Source organism: Nelumbo lutea, chromosome 1, assembly GCF_056320005.1.
Source record: "Nelumbo lutea isolate HS-2025 chromosome 1, American lotus-T2T, whole genome shotgun sequence".
In the NCBI taxonomy this organism is placed as follows: domain Eukaryota; kingdom Viridiplantae; phylum Streptophyta; class Magnoliopsida; order Proteales; family Nelumbonaceae; genus Nelumbo; species Nelumbo lutea.
In genome coordinates this window covers 155,849,082-155,859,314 of record NC_142684.1, presented here as the reverse complement: position 1 = coordinate 155,859,314, position 10,233 = coordinate 155,849,082, and positions in this window count along the sequence as shown.

Sequence of the window (10,233 nt, the reverse complement as noted above, 5' to 3'; positions counted from 1 at the left end):
CCATATGATGGATCTCTCATCCCTTCATGCCCCTCATTAATTTCCCCCACTCTTGAGTCACTACCTAGTAGGCAAAGAGAGTAGAAGTTTCTAGGGCGTTTTGGTTCGACTTGCTTTGTTCTCAGGTTCGGTTCGCCATTTCAGCCGACCTGGTTTAACTCGCTGTTGTCGGTTCAGTGCGACTGGTTCAGCTCATCCAGCTTAGCGTGGTTGGTGAAGTCTGCTAGCACAAAATAACAGGCTTTTCAAATTTCAAAAATGCCCGCCACCTCCTTTTTTTTTAATTTTCGAGATTGGCACATTGACAGGTTCGACGGGCACCTGTCTACAACTGCCAATAGCATGTCAGGCGCAAGCACCACTTGATCATGGGAGGCGTGCTCTTGTCACATTACTTCCAAATCTGGGCATTGACTTCCTTCTTGCAAGCTTTAACTATAGGGGCCCTCGAGGTCCCCACTTTGTGGCGAGAGTTTTGAGTTTTTTGTGGTTGAATTGCTAAGGCGAGCTTTGTTCTTTGTGAGCGAGTTGTATTTTCTTCTTTTGCCAAGTTCGATGGCTGTCATTTTCAGTCCCTCCTAGCATTTTCTGGTGAGTACTTCATTCTCGACATGTCTCACAATTCTTCTGAGAGTAGAGTTCGTTGTAGTGGGTCAGAGGAGGAGTCTAGCTCCTCCAGTGAAGAGTCTTTTGGGAAGAGGGAAGAAGTTGAAGCTGCAACGGTTCGTTTGTGGGTCTATGAGGAGTCCTTAGCGGTTGGTCTTCTCTTTCCCCTTCATCCTTTCATTGTTGCAATCCTGAGATGTTATCGGGTGTCTTTGGGCCAGCTTGCTCCTAATGGGGTTAGGACACTGATTGGGTTGATCAGTTTGTTCCATCATCATGGCTTTCCTCTAAGCATCGAGGCCTTCTTGGCTTTGGGGCACATGAAGCGAGTTTCGGGTCCCTTCTGTTTCTATCTTCCCCATCATAGTGGGAGAAAAATTTTTAACTTCCCAAATAAGGTTAGGAATTGGAGGTAGTGATTCTTCTTTCTTGAGAAGGAAGGTGGCTAGGGCTGTGGTACTGCCTGGTACAGTAGTCCTCAAAAGGTTCCTGAGTGCATGGATGATAAGTGGTGGGCCATTGTTCAGCAGCTCGTCCGAGAACGTGTTAGAATTGAGGATTTTTTTACCGAGCCGATGCTCGTGCAAGTGGGCCTGAACCGAATAGGTGGATCGAATGTATGGCCACTTATTGCACATTCAGTTCAGGTTGCTTATCTATTTATTTATTCCTTTGTATTTGGTAATTGATACTCTTTGATTCTTATAGGTATGGTGAGCTTGGCATCCATGATGTCTGCTGATGCTGAGTGGAGTTTTGCCTGTAAGAAGCGCCGAGCTGAGTGCAGGCTTTTGAGGGGTGGAGCTTCTTCTTCCGGGACTCCTCCCATTGTCAACCTGGAAGGGGAGGGGGACCCGATGCTTACAGAGCAGGATTCTTCTAGCCCTTAGCCTGCACGAGAGGCGGGCCCTTATCTCTCCAACGTCCCTCCTTTTATTCCCTGTGTTCCTGATGTGAAAGTGATTGATTGGTTGAGTGATACCCGAGTGGCATTTCAGATCGGTAGGGGCATTCTTCTTTTGGCGGATATGCAACGGATCACCGAGATGGACCTTGAGGAGGCTGGGGCTTGGATGACCCAGTGCATTATACAAGTGCCTTTTCTTTTCTTTTCTTTTTTTTTTTGAGGTGCCTTACTCCTATCTTTCTTTTTGTAAACGAACTCTTATGGCCAGGCCTTGCTGGATCGTGCTTACTCCAGCCAGAAGAAGCAAGCTAGCATGCAAACCAACGTTAGTTTGCTTAATGCCGAGGTTTAGAAGCTCAAGCTGGACTCGGAGGAGGAGCATGTGGAGGTGGTTGCTTCTTACTTGGAGTCCCCCATGTATGAGAACCAACGGGCATTGGATGGTATCCCTTTGATGAAGAGGGGTTTCAAGCTGTATCACTGCTATCTTAAATCTCTTTTCCCCGATCTCGACGTCAGCTCTGTTACTTCACAGAAGGTGTTGCTCGAGCTCGTCACATGGATGGACAATGAGCCACTGACCAGGAATAGGAGGAGGAAGACGATGAAGAGGGATTTGAAGGGGAAGATGGCGGGGAGGCTCAGGATGATGCTGGCAGTGACGAGTAGCCTGCTTCTCAGCTCGGTCGAGGAATTTATGGTGGTCTTTGGTGATTCTCTCAGTTGTTATGGGGGCTTTATGCTCCTATTAAGATCTTGGGGCCTGCATGCCCTGTATTGTTCGAACTTATGAAACCATCTTTGGTGATTCTCTCAGTTGTTATGGGGGCTTTATGCTCCTATTAAGATCTTGGGGCCTGCATGCCCTGTATTGTTCGAACTTATGAAACCATTTTTTTTAGGTGGCAACTTGGCATGCCTCTTGTTGGGGGTTCTGGTTCCCCCTTTTTTCTTTTTCTCAGCAATAAAGGGGTTAGTTTCCTTTAATGTCCTACGTTTGCCCGTTTCATGTGACTTAGCTGTATTGTGTGGTTTTGGGTTTATCTATTGCTTTATGCTTACCATTGGGCAAGCTGTTATCTGGTGTTGGCGAGCTATTCAAAAGCCTCTTTTAGGCATAATACCAACGCAAGTTGTCTATGTTTCACGCCCAGGGAACCATTTTTCCATCAAGTGTCTCAAGTTCGTATGTGATAACCCTGCATTTTGATGCCTTAAGGGAATCAATTCAGGGGTATTTTTGGCCTTAGAGTAGTCAAAGTGTACCCTTTTCCCAGTTAAAATAAATTATGTGACCTCTGAGGGTCTCTGTGCAAATTATGTAGAAAACTGGGAAACTTTCTAGGCTGAAGTGTAGTTTTTGGGAAGCTGGTGTGAAGATCAACTGAGAGAGGGGTGTTTTTGTAAAGAACTGAGAACAAGAGGGCGCCTCCTATCTGCTAAACCCAGTTGGCGCCCATCCTATTATATTACCATGCTCCCCTCTCCTTAGTAAACCCTAGGGAGCCTTTTTAACCTAATCTTTTCACTCTTAGCAAACCCTAGCCACCCCTAGGTGTTTAATCTCCACCCTCCACCTCTTTTAATCTCAACCACTCATTTTAGGGATCTCCTTTATAGCTTTTAAACCCTAGGGGGTGCCACCTATTCTGCTAATCCTCACCATTTAGCCCCTCACCTCCAAATCTCAGCCACTCCCTCCATCTTATATCCCAACCATTCAATCTAGGGCACCACCTATTCTTTTAATCTTAACCCTTCAACCCTAGATGTTCTAATCTACACCCTTCATTTTTGGGCGCCCAAATCTCATCCCTACATAATATTGGGTGCCCTCTCCTTTTATTTTTAGCCATAGGATCACCCTAAAACCATCTTAGTCATCCATTAGAAACCCTAGGGCATCCCTAACTTTGCTAAAACCTAGCTGTCGCCCCCATCTTTCTCCCTATTCCTAGTTGTATCCACCCTTCTCTATAAAAAGGGCCCCAGGGGCCCTGTAGAAGGGGTTGGTCAATTCACCCAGGTAAAAAGGAAGGCTGATCTTGAGAAGTTCAAGGGTAAAGGAAGATGACGCCCAGGCAAGAGGAGGGGTTCCTACTTGCAGTTCGCCAACACCACTAATGCTACTTCTAGATTTGAATCACAACCATTTTTTTTTTTTTTGCAGTTTTAGAATTACTTTCTGTTCTTTAATTTCCAGTTCAATTTTTTTCCTTTCTGCAAATTTATTTTTATTAGATTTAATTTGTGTTTTATTTCTTTTTTGTAGATCTGAAATTCGGCCAGGTAAGACGAAAGGCCTAGCTCGAGAAGTTTGAGGGTCGAAGGAGAGATCCGGAGACTGCTACCTCTGATCGGATGTGGGACGGTTTGAGGGTTGAAGGAGAGATCCGGAGTCTCGTGGCGCATGGTTCGACAAGCTATTCCTGTAGTTTCAGTAACGGTGCTAGATTGGACATGGCATGTGGGATGGTTTCGGTTGAGATGTCATTGTCGGTGGGCCAAACTCACCTCAGCTCGGCCGCACACCTGTTATAAACTGCCACATGTTGAACTGGCGAGTTGTCATGCATAGTTGGACGTTGTGTTGTTGACAATGTCCACGTATCCACCGTCGAGTGGGTTGACCAAAATGCCCCTCATCAGTAGTATATACCAATTAATTGGAACTTTTATTTGACTAAAATACCCTACTTTTTGAATTTGATCCTACTCTAATTGTAATTTGAGCAACCACTTTTCTCCTCATTACGTCATATCTTTAAGGTATGAATGCCCATATTATTCATTGAATCCTATTATTGAATAGAATAACCCTATTTTTGAATTTAGTCCCTATTTAATTGTGATTAGACTTGTTCATGGGTTGGGTAGCCCGATGGCCCGGCCTAGCCCGACCCGCACCCCAGTCAGTCTTGGTCATGTAATTAGGCCCGTGGGCCTGACCTCGGGCCTAACATAGTAAGCCCGACTGTGTTTTGGGCCGGGCTCAGGATTTGTCAAAAAAGCCCAGCCTGGCCCAACTCAACATTATATATTTTATAAAATATATAATATGTATTTTATATATTATATAAAATATATAAATAATATAATATTTATTAAAATATATATTTATAATTTAATATATATTCTTTTATTCTTTCTTTATAATTTCTCTCTCTCTTTCTCTCTATTCAGCCGCTTCAGCAGTAGTAATAGTAACAATATGTATGGGCTAAATTTCAGGCCCAGGTCCACGCCTAGGCTTCGGGCTTTTATGAGGGCTGGGCTCGGGCCCAAGTTATAGGCCCGATGGTCGGGTCAGGCTTTGGCTCGGGCCTTAAAAAAATCTGTTAATGCAGAGTGAAAGCTCGGCCCGAGCCCGACTCAGCCCGACCCATGAACATGTCTAATTGTGAGGGCACAAAATATAATTTAAACTACTACATTTTTACTCATTCAATTCTCTTTCATTAAATCTTATATTTAGGTATTAACTCTCATTCTTTCATTGAATCCTATATTAATTAACTATATTAAAGAAAAATAAGTGTGATAAATAATAATTATTTTTATTGATGATAAAAATAAAAAAAATTAAAACCAACCCAAAAAATGAAGTTCTTTTCTTATTTGGTGACAAGTCAAGAATTCAATCTTTTGGGTCAGATGTGTCAATTTTGATATAATAATAATAATAATAATAATAATAATAATAATAATAATAATAATAATAATAATAATAATAATAATAATAATAATAATAATAATTTAAAACACACAAAAGTATGAAAAATACAAAAAAATTGTAAAAAAAAAAATTTGGACACATAACTAATATCATATATTCATCATATTAAACAAAAATAAGTGTCACAAATAAGAACAATTTTTATAGACATAGAAATATAAAAAATTATAGAAAATTTTTGAAACACACTATTTACTATCTTCATCATCATAAAAAATTATCATGTGCTTTTACACACCCTTAGACTAGAGAGTGGAAAAACATATAACTAATCAATTGGTATCATAAAAGCTGCAACAAATAAGGTGGTATTCATCAAAATTCATTGGGGATGATTAGTCAAAGCTCTTCCCATATCATTTCCGTCATCATAGATTTATCCTTACTCATCATAAAAACTTTCAATGGTATGGATCCCATTACATCGGATGGGATTGGTCTTCATTTACAAAGTACTTTTTTAATTTCCTAACTTAAATAGGAAATTAAATAAGAAACCATATCAGATTTACTGTATTAAGTAGGGAATCTAAAACAAATAATAGGTATACTTGGTAAGGGGTGGTATTACTTGTTTTCTATAATTCTATCAACCGCTGCTCACATAAGTGCAATGCCACACGTGTGCTCAGAGACAAGTGTGATGCATTTGTATACTTAACATCCTCCATTTTTTTAGGGAAAATTCCCGATAAGTACCTTGTACTTTAGGCCTAGTGCAATTTACTACCCAAACTTTAAAATGTGACAATCTAGTACCTGAACTTTCATTTGCGACAATCTAGTACCTACCGTTAATAAACCGTCAGTTATGTATATTAGGTAACCTCAAGTGCGATTTAAGGCTTTTAAAAATGTCAAAACTACCCTTAGACACTGATCATCATCTTCTTTCTCAAAAAAAATGAAAGAGAGCCCAAACACACTCTTCATCATCTTTTTTCTCAAGAAATTGAAGATCAGGTTCTAGGAACCCAAATCTCTTGATGGAGGTAAAGCCTCCATCAACCACTAGCTAGATGTTATTTGCCACACCAAAGAATGCTTGCACCAACCAGCCATCGCCACCGAAGAAGCTTTTCATCAGTAGCCTAGTAATAAGCCCTTAACCTTACAATATTGGGGTGCTTAACACTATTCATCTTCTTCATAGAGAAATAGAGCGATGGCAGATCTGAACCCGTTTGGTAAGTGTTAACACCATGCTAGCAAGGAGCTAAGTTTGAAATAGTCTCCGATACTCATAGCATGCAAAGTAGTTACTTCCTATTGGAAAATCAAAGATTGTAACGAAAGAAATAGAAAAAGAAAAAGATTAAATCAAGGTATGCAAGTAACAATCCTCCTTTAGAATTGTTTTCGCGCTTCTATTTTATGGAAATGGCTTGTAATCCATCGGAAATGCAAGAACTAAGCATCGATACTGACAAGCTCTTCTCTATTCTAGAAAGTAATTTTCTCTTTGGCTATGACGATCAGAAACTCTGGATTCCCAAACAGATCGCTCTAGCCATAGAAACAAAATCCAAAACTACATCTCTGGCAACCACCAGTAATGGCGTTGGGGCGATCAAGAATCAAAGAGGTAAGGTCTGCATTCATAGCATTGATGGCGGAGGAATGAGAGGGATCCTCTCAGGAAAAGCCCTAGCTTACCTAGAACAATCTCTCAAGACCAAATCCGGAATTCTAGATGCAAGAATAGCAGATTATTTTGACATTGCCGTTGGTTCGGAGGGATTTTCTCGGCGATGCTCTTTGCCACCAAGGGCGATAATCGATCCATTTTCCAGGTGGAGGAGACGTGGAAGTTCTTAGCAGAATAGGGGAAGCATTTTTATCAATCTTCCTCTGGTTCATTCTCCGGTGGGGTTTTATATGGCGACAAGCTTAGTTATGAGATGATTGACATATATATAGATCAAAGCTTACTGTCACTGGCAACTCCCTTTACCACATGCATGGATCGGTGTCGTTTTTGTTCCCATTGGAGAATGCCAAGACGTCTGACATTTGGTTGAAGGCAGACTTCAAAGCCAGGAGGGAGAGACCGTCGGGGGATAGAGAGAAGAGTAGAAAGAGGTCACGTGAATGAAAGAAGATGAAAGGAACACGTGTTTTGGGCTCTGTTTCATTTTCATGAGAAAGAAGATGATGAACAATGTCCCTTTCATTGGTTTCTCTTGAAGGGCATTTTTGTCTTTTTGCATGTCACTTAATGGTTGGTTAACGCCGAGAACTAGATTGTCACAAAATGAAAGTTCGGGTACTAGATTGTCGCATTTTAACGTTCAAGTACTAAATTGGCACTCGGCCTAAAGTATAGGAATTTTCCCTTTTTTATATACAAAAAGGAAGAAACTAAACAAAATGAGAAAAGGAACCACCTAGGGTATCTATTAGAATAATGTAGTTTAATGGACCTAAAATATCCGAATCCAATTTTTATTGGATTGAATTTAGATGGGAACCAACCCAAACTTGATCCATTTAAGACATATTTGCACAATTTTTGTGGCTTTAAGCTGGATTTAGGACTTTGCCATCATGACTCAAAAATAAAGTGCATAAACTTTCTTACAATATCACATGAAGAATTAAAATAACACCCTTCCATAAAATTATTATACTGACAAACTTCCTTAAAGTTAAATTTCATTTTTTATGATTTTTACATTTTTAAATAGAATTTTACCGGTTTATATTTATAGAAATGGGATTCTAAGGTAAGCTAAAGAGGAAGAAATTATTACTTTTGAGAAAATTATTGAATATATTAATGTTATTTTTTTCTACATTTTAAGAAAATCAATGTTATTTTTCTTTCTATTTGTTCTTTCATTTAATGATCTCCATTGTTTAGACTTCAATGCCAAAGGCCCATTTTGGTGAAATGGGTTAGCTAAAAGATTTGGTCATGTAGAAGGTTGTGTAACCAATGATAACACCTCATGCCACTAATAAAGTACATGGGGCCCACAATAAGGGGTTGAATGGTTGTGGGTCCCATGTATTTTATTACTATAGTGAAGCATTATTATTAGTTCGGTAGCCTGCTAAACAGCTATTGTGTTCAACTAAGCCTATCTTCGTTTTGGTTTGGACATGTTGATCAAAATGGAGAGGGGGAGAGAAAGATATATATATATATATATATATATATAAAGAGATATGGGTTTTATAGGGCTCGATGAGGCTAAGAGAGAGAGAGAGAGAGAGAGAGAGAGAGAGAGAGAGAGAGAGAGAGAGGGTTGTTTAGGACCTTGATATCAGTCTTTGCTGAAAGGTTGATTTAGTTCGATGCTCTAAGCCTCCAATGAGTTCTTGTGAAGAGTTCGGTACGTGAGATGTACACTGTTAGTTCTGCCCCACCACCGCTGTGTCATCTTCAACGGGAGCAGATCTTGAATATTTCTTTGGGCGTGAACATCGACATTGGGAGATTTTGATTCTCCATATCAGGTATAACCCTTCCCCTGATCTTTGGTTCAGATCTGGTTTGGTTTGGTTCGAGTAGATCCTTGAATATTTGATTCTAAAATAAGGGAATGTGATTCGCATTTGGAAGAAAGTTAGGAAATTTTTGAAATTCGTCCTCCCATTTTGCAACCTTTTTGGCATCCATACAATGGATCCTACCATTCTTTCATTGGTATCAGAGCCATAGGTTTGAATCTTGAACCAAGAGATCAGATCTGAACTTGTGCAATTCGGTAGAAGCTGTTCTATCCAGGTATTTCACAGTTTGCAGTTTTTGTTTCAAGAAATTGTTTCTTGTAGGGGCGATTGGTCTGAAATTAATTTTCGTTAAATCTGAAATTTAATTTAGAATTGTTCTTATTAATGGACTATTCGTACATGGAGTTCGAAGATCAAATTTGGCGCAGAATGTTTGCACACCTGTTATTTGCAGTTTCTATTCATTTTGGTCTGTAAAATAATTTTTTTTTTAATTTTTCTAGAATGAATGTATAGGATTCAATCAAGATTGTAACTATTTAATAGAAATAGGATTTCTATTTTTTATTTTTTTGATTGAGAAAGCAGCGGCACTGGAGATTCGCAGATGAAGAGTTCGCTATCTGCGTTTTGCAGTTTTGGAAACTGCAGCCCTAGTTACTAACCTCTATTTTGTAGGTTGTACAAACAGTCCAGATCTGTTTTTGATTGTCAAAACTTAGAATTTTAATTTCAGATCTTACATTGAATAGTTTCTTGAATTAAAAATTATTTTTGGACCGTTTTGGACCAGATTGGACTAAACCTGTTTGGACCGAATCTAGGATTCAAAAGGGACTATATTCAGTCCTGTTATTTCCCACTTTCTAGTCTGAAATCAATTTTTAATTGGAAGAACCAATTCGCCCAACCTGTAAAGCCCAGTTTTAAGAGGTTAAAACTGTAGAAGCCCAATTTGTGTAAAAGCTATATGAGCTGAACTGCTAACTGCGATTCAGCCCATATACCTAGATGATGTTACTTGTTAATGTTGTGTTTTTCAAATGGGCTGATTAATGGGCTTTACAGTGAGTAATTGATTGGATCAATTCTTCCATATCATGTGATGTGTGGATGTTTGATGCGCTGCGAGCATGGGCCATAAGCACTTGGCCCATGATATTTCGTTAGTGGCTCTTGCGCACACCATGGTTGAATGCACATCATTGCCATGGTATCCCCTAAGGTCATTGGATGACCCCTTCATTGCATTGTGGGCCCCACAACCCTGAAAAGGGATGCGTGCGGAAACCCTAGCCGATTTGGGCCACCATAAATTTGACTTTATGAAAGTCAGTGGGAGCAACTCTAGTTTGACCTAAATTAACTAGGGTGTAATTTTTTTTGTTCCCTCCAGCAAATATGAGTGCATGTGATAAGGAGATCCATATGATGGACTCTCTAAAGCCTTCCATCATTAGCATGATGATGGGTCCTTTAGTAATGGGGAAACACACCATAAAATAGGGGCGTCATAGACTGATGT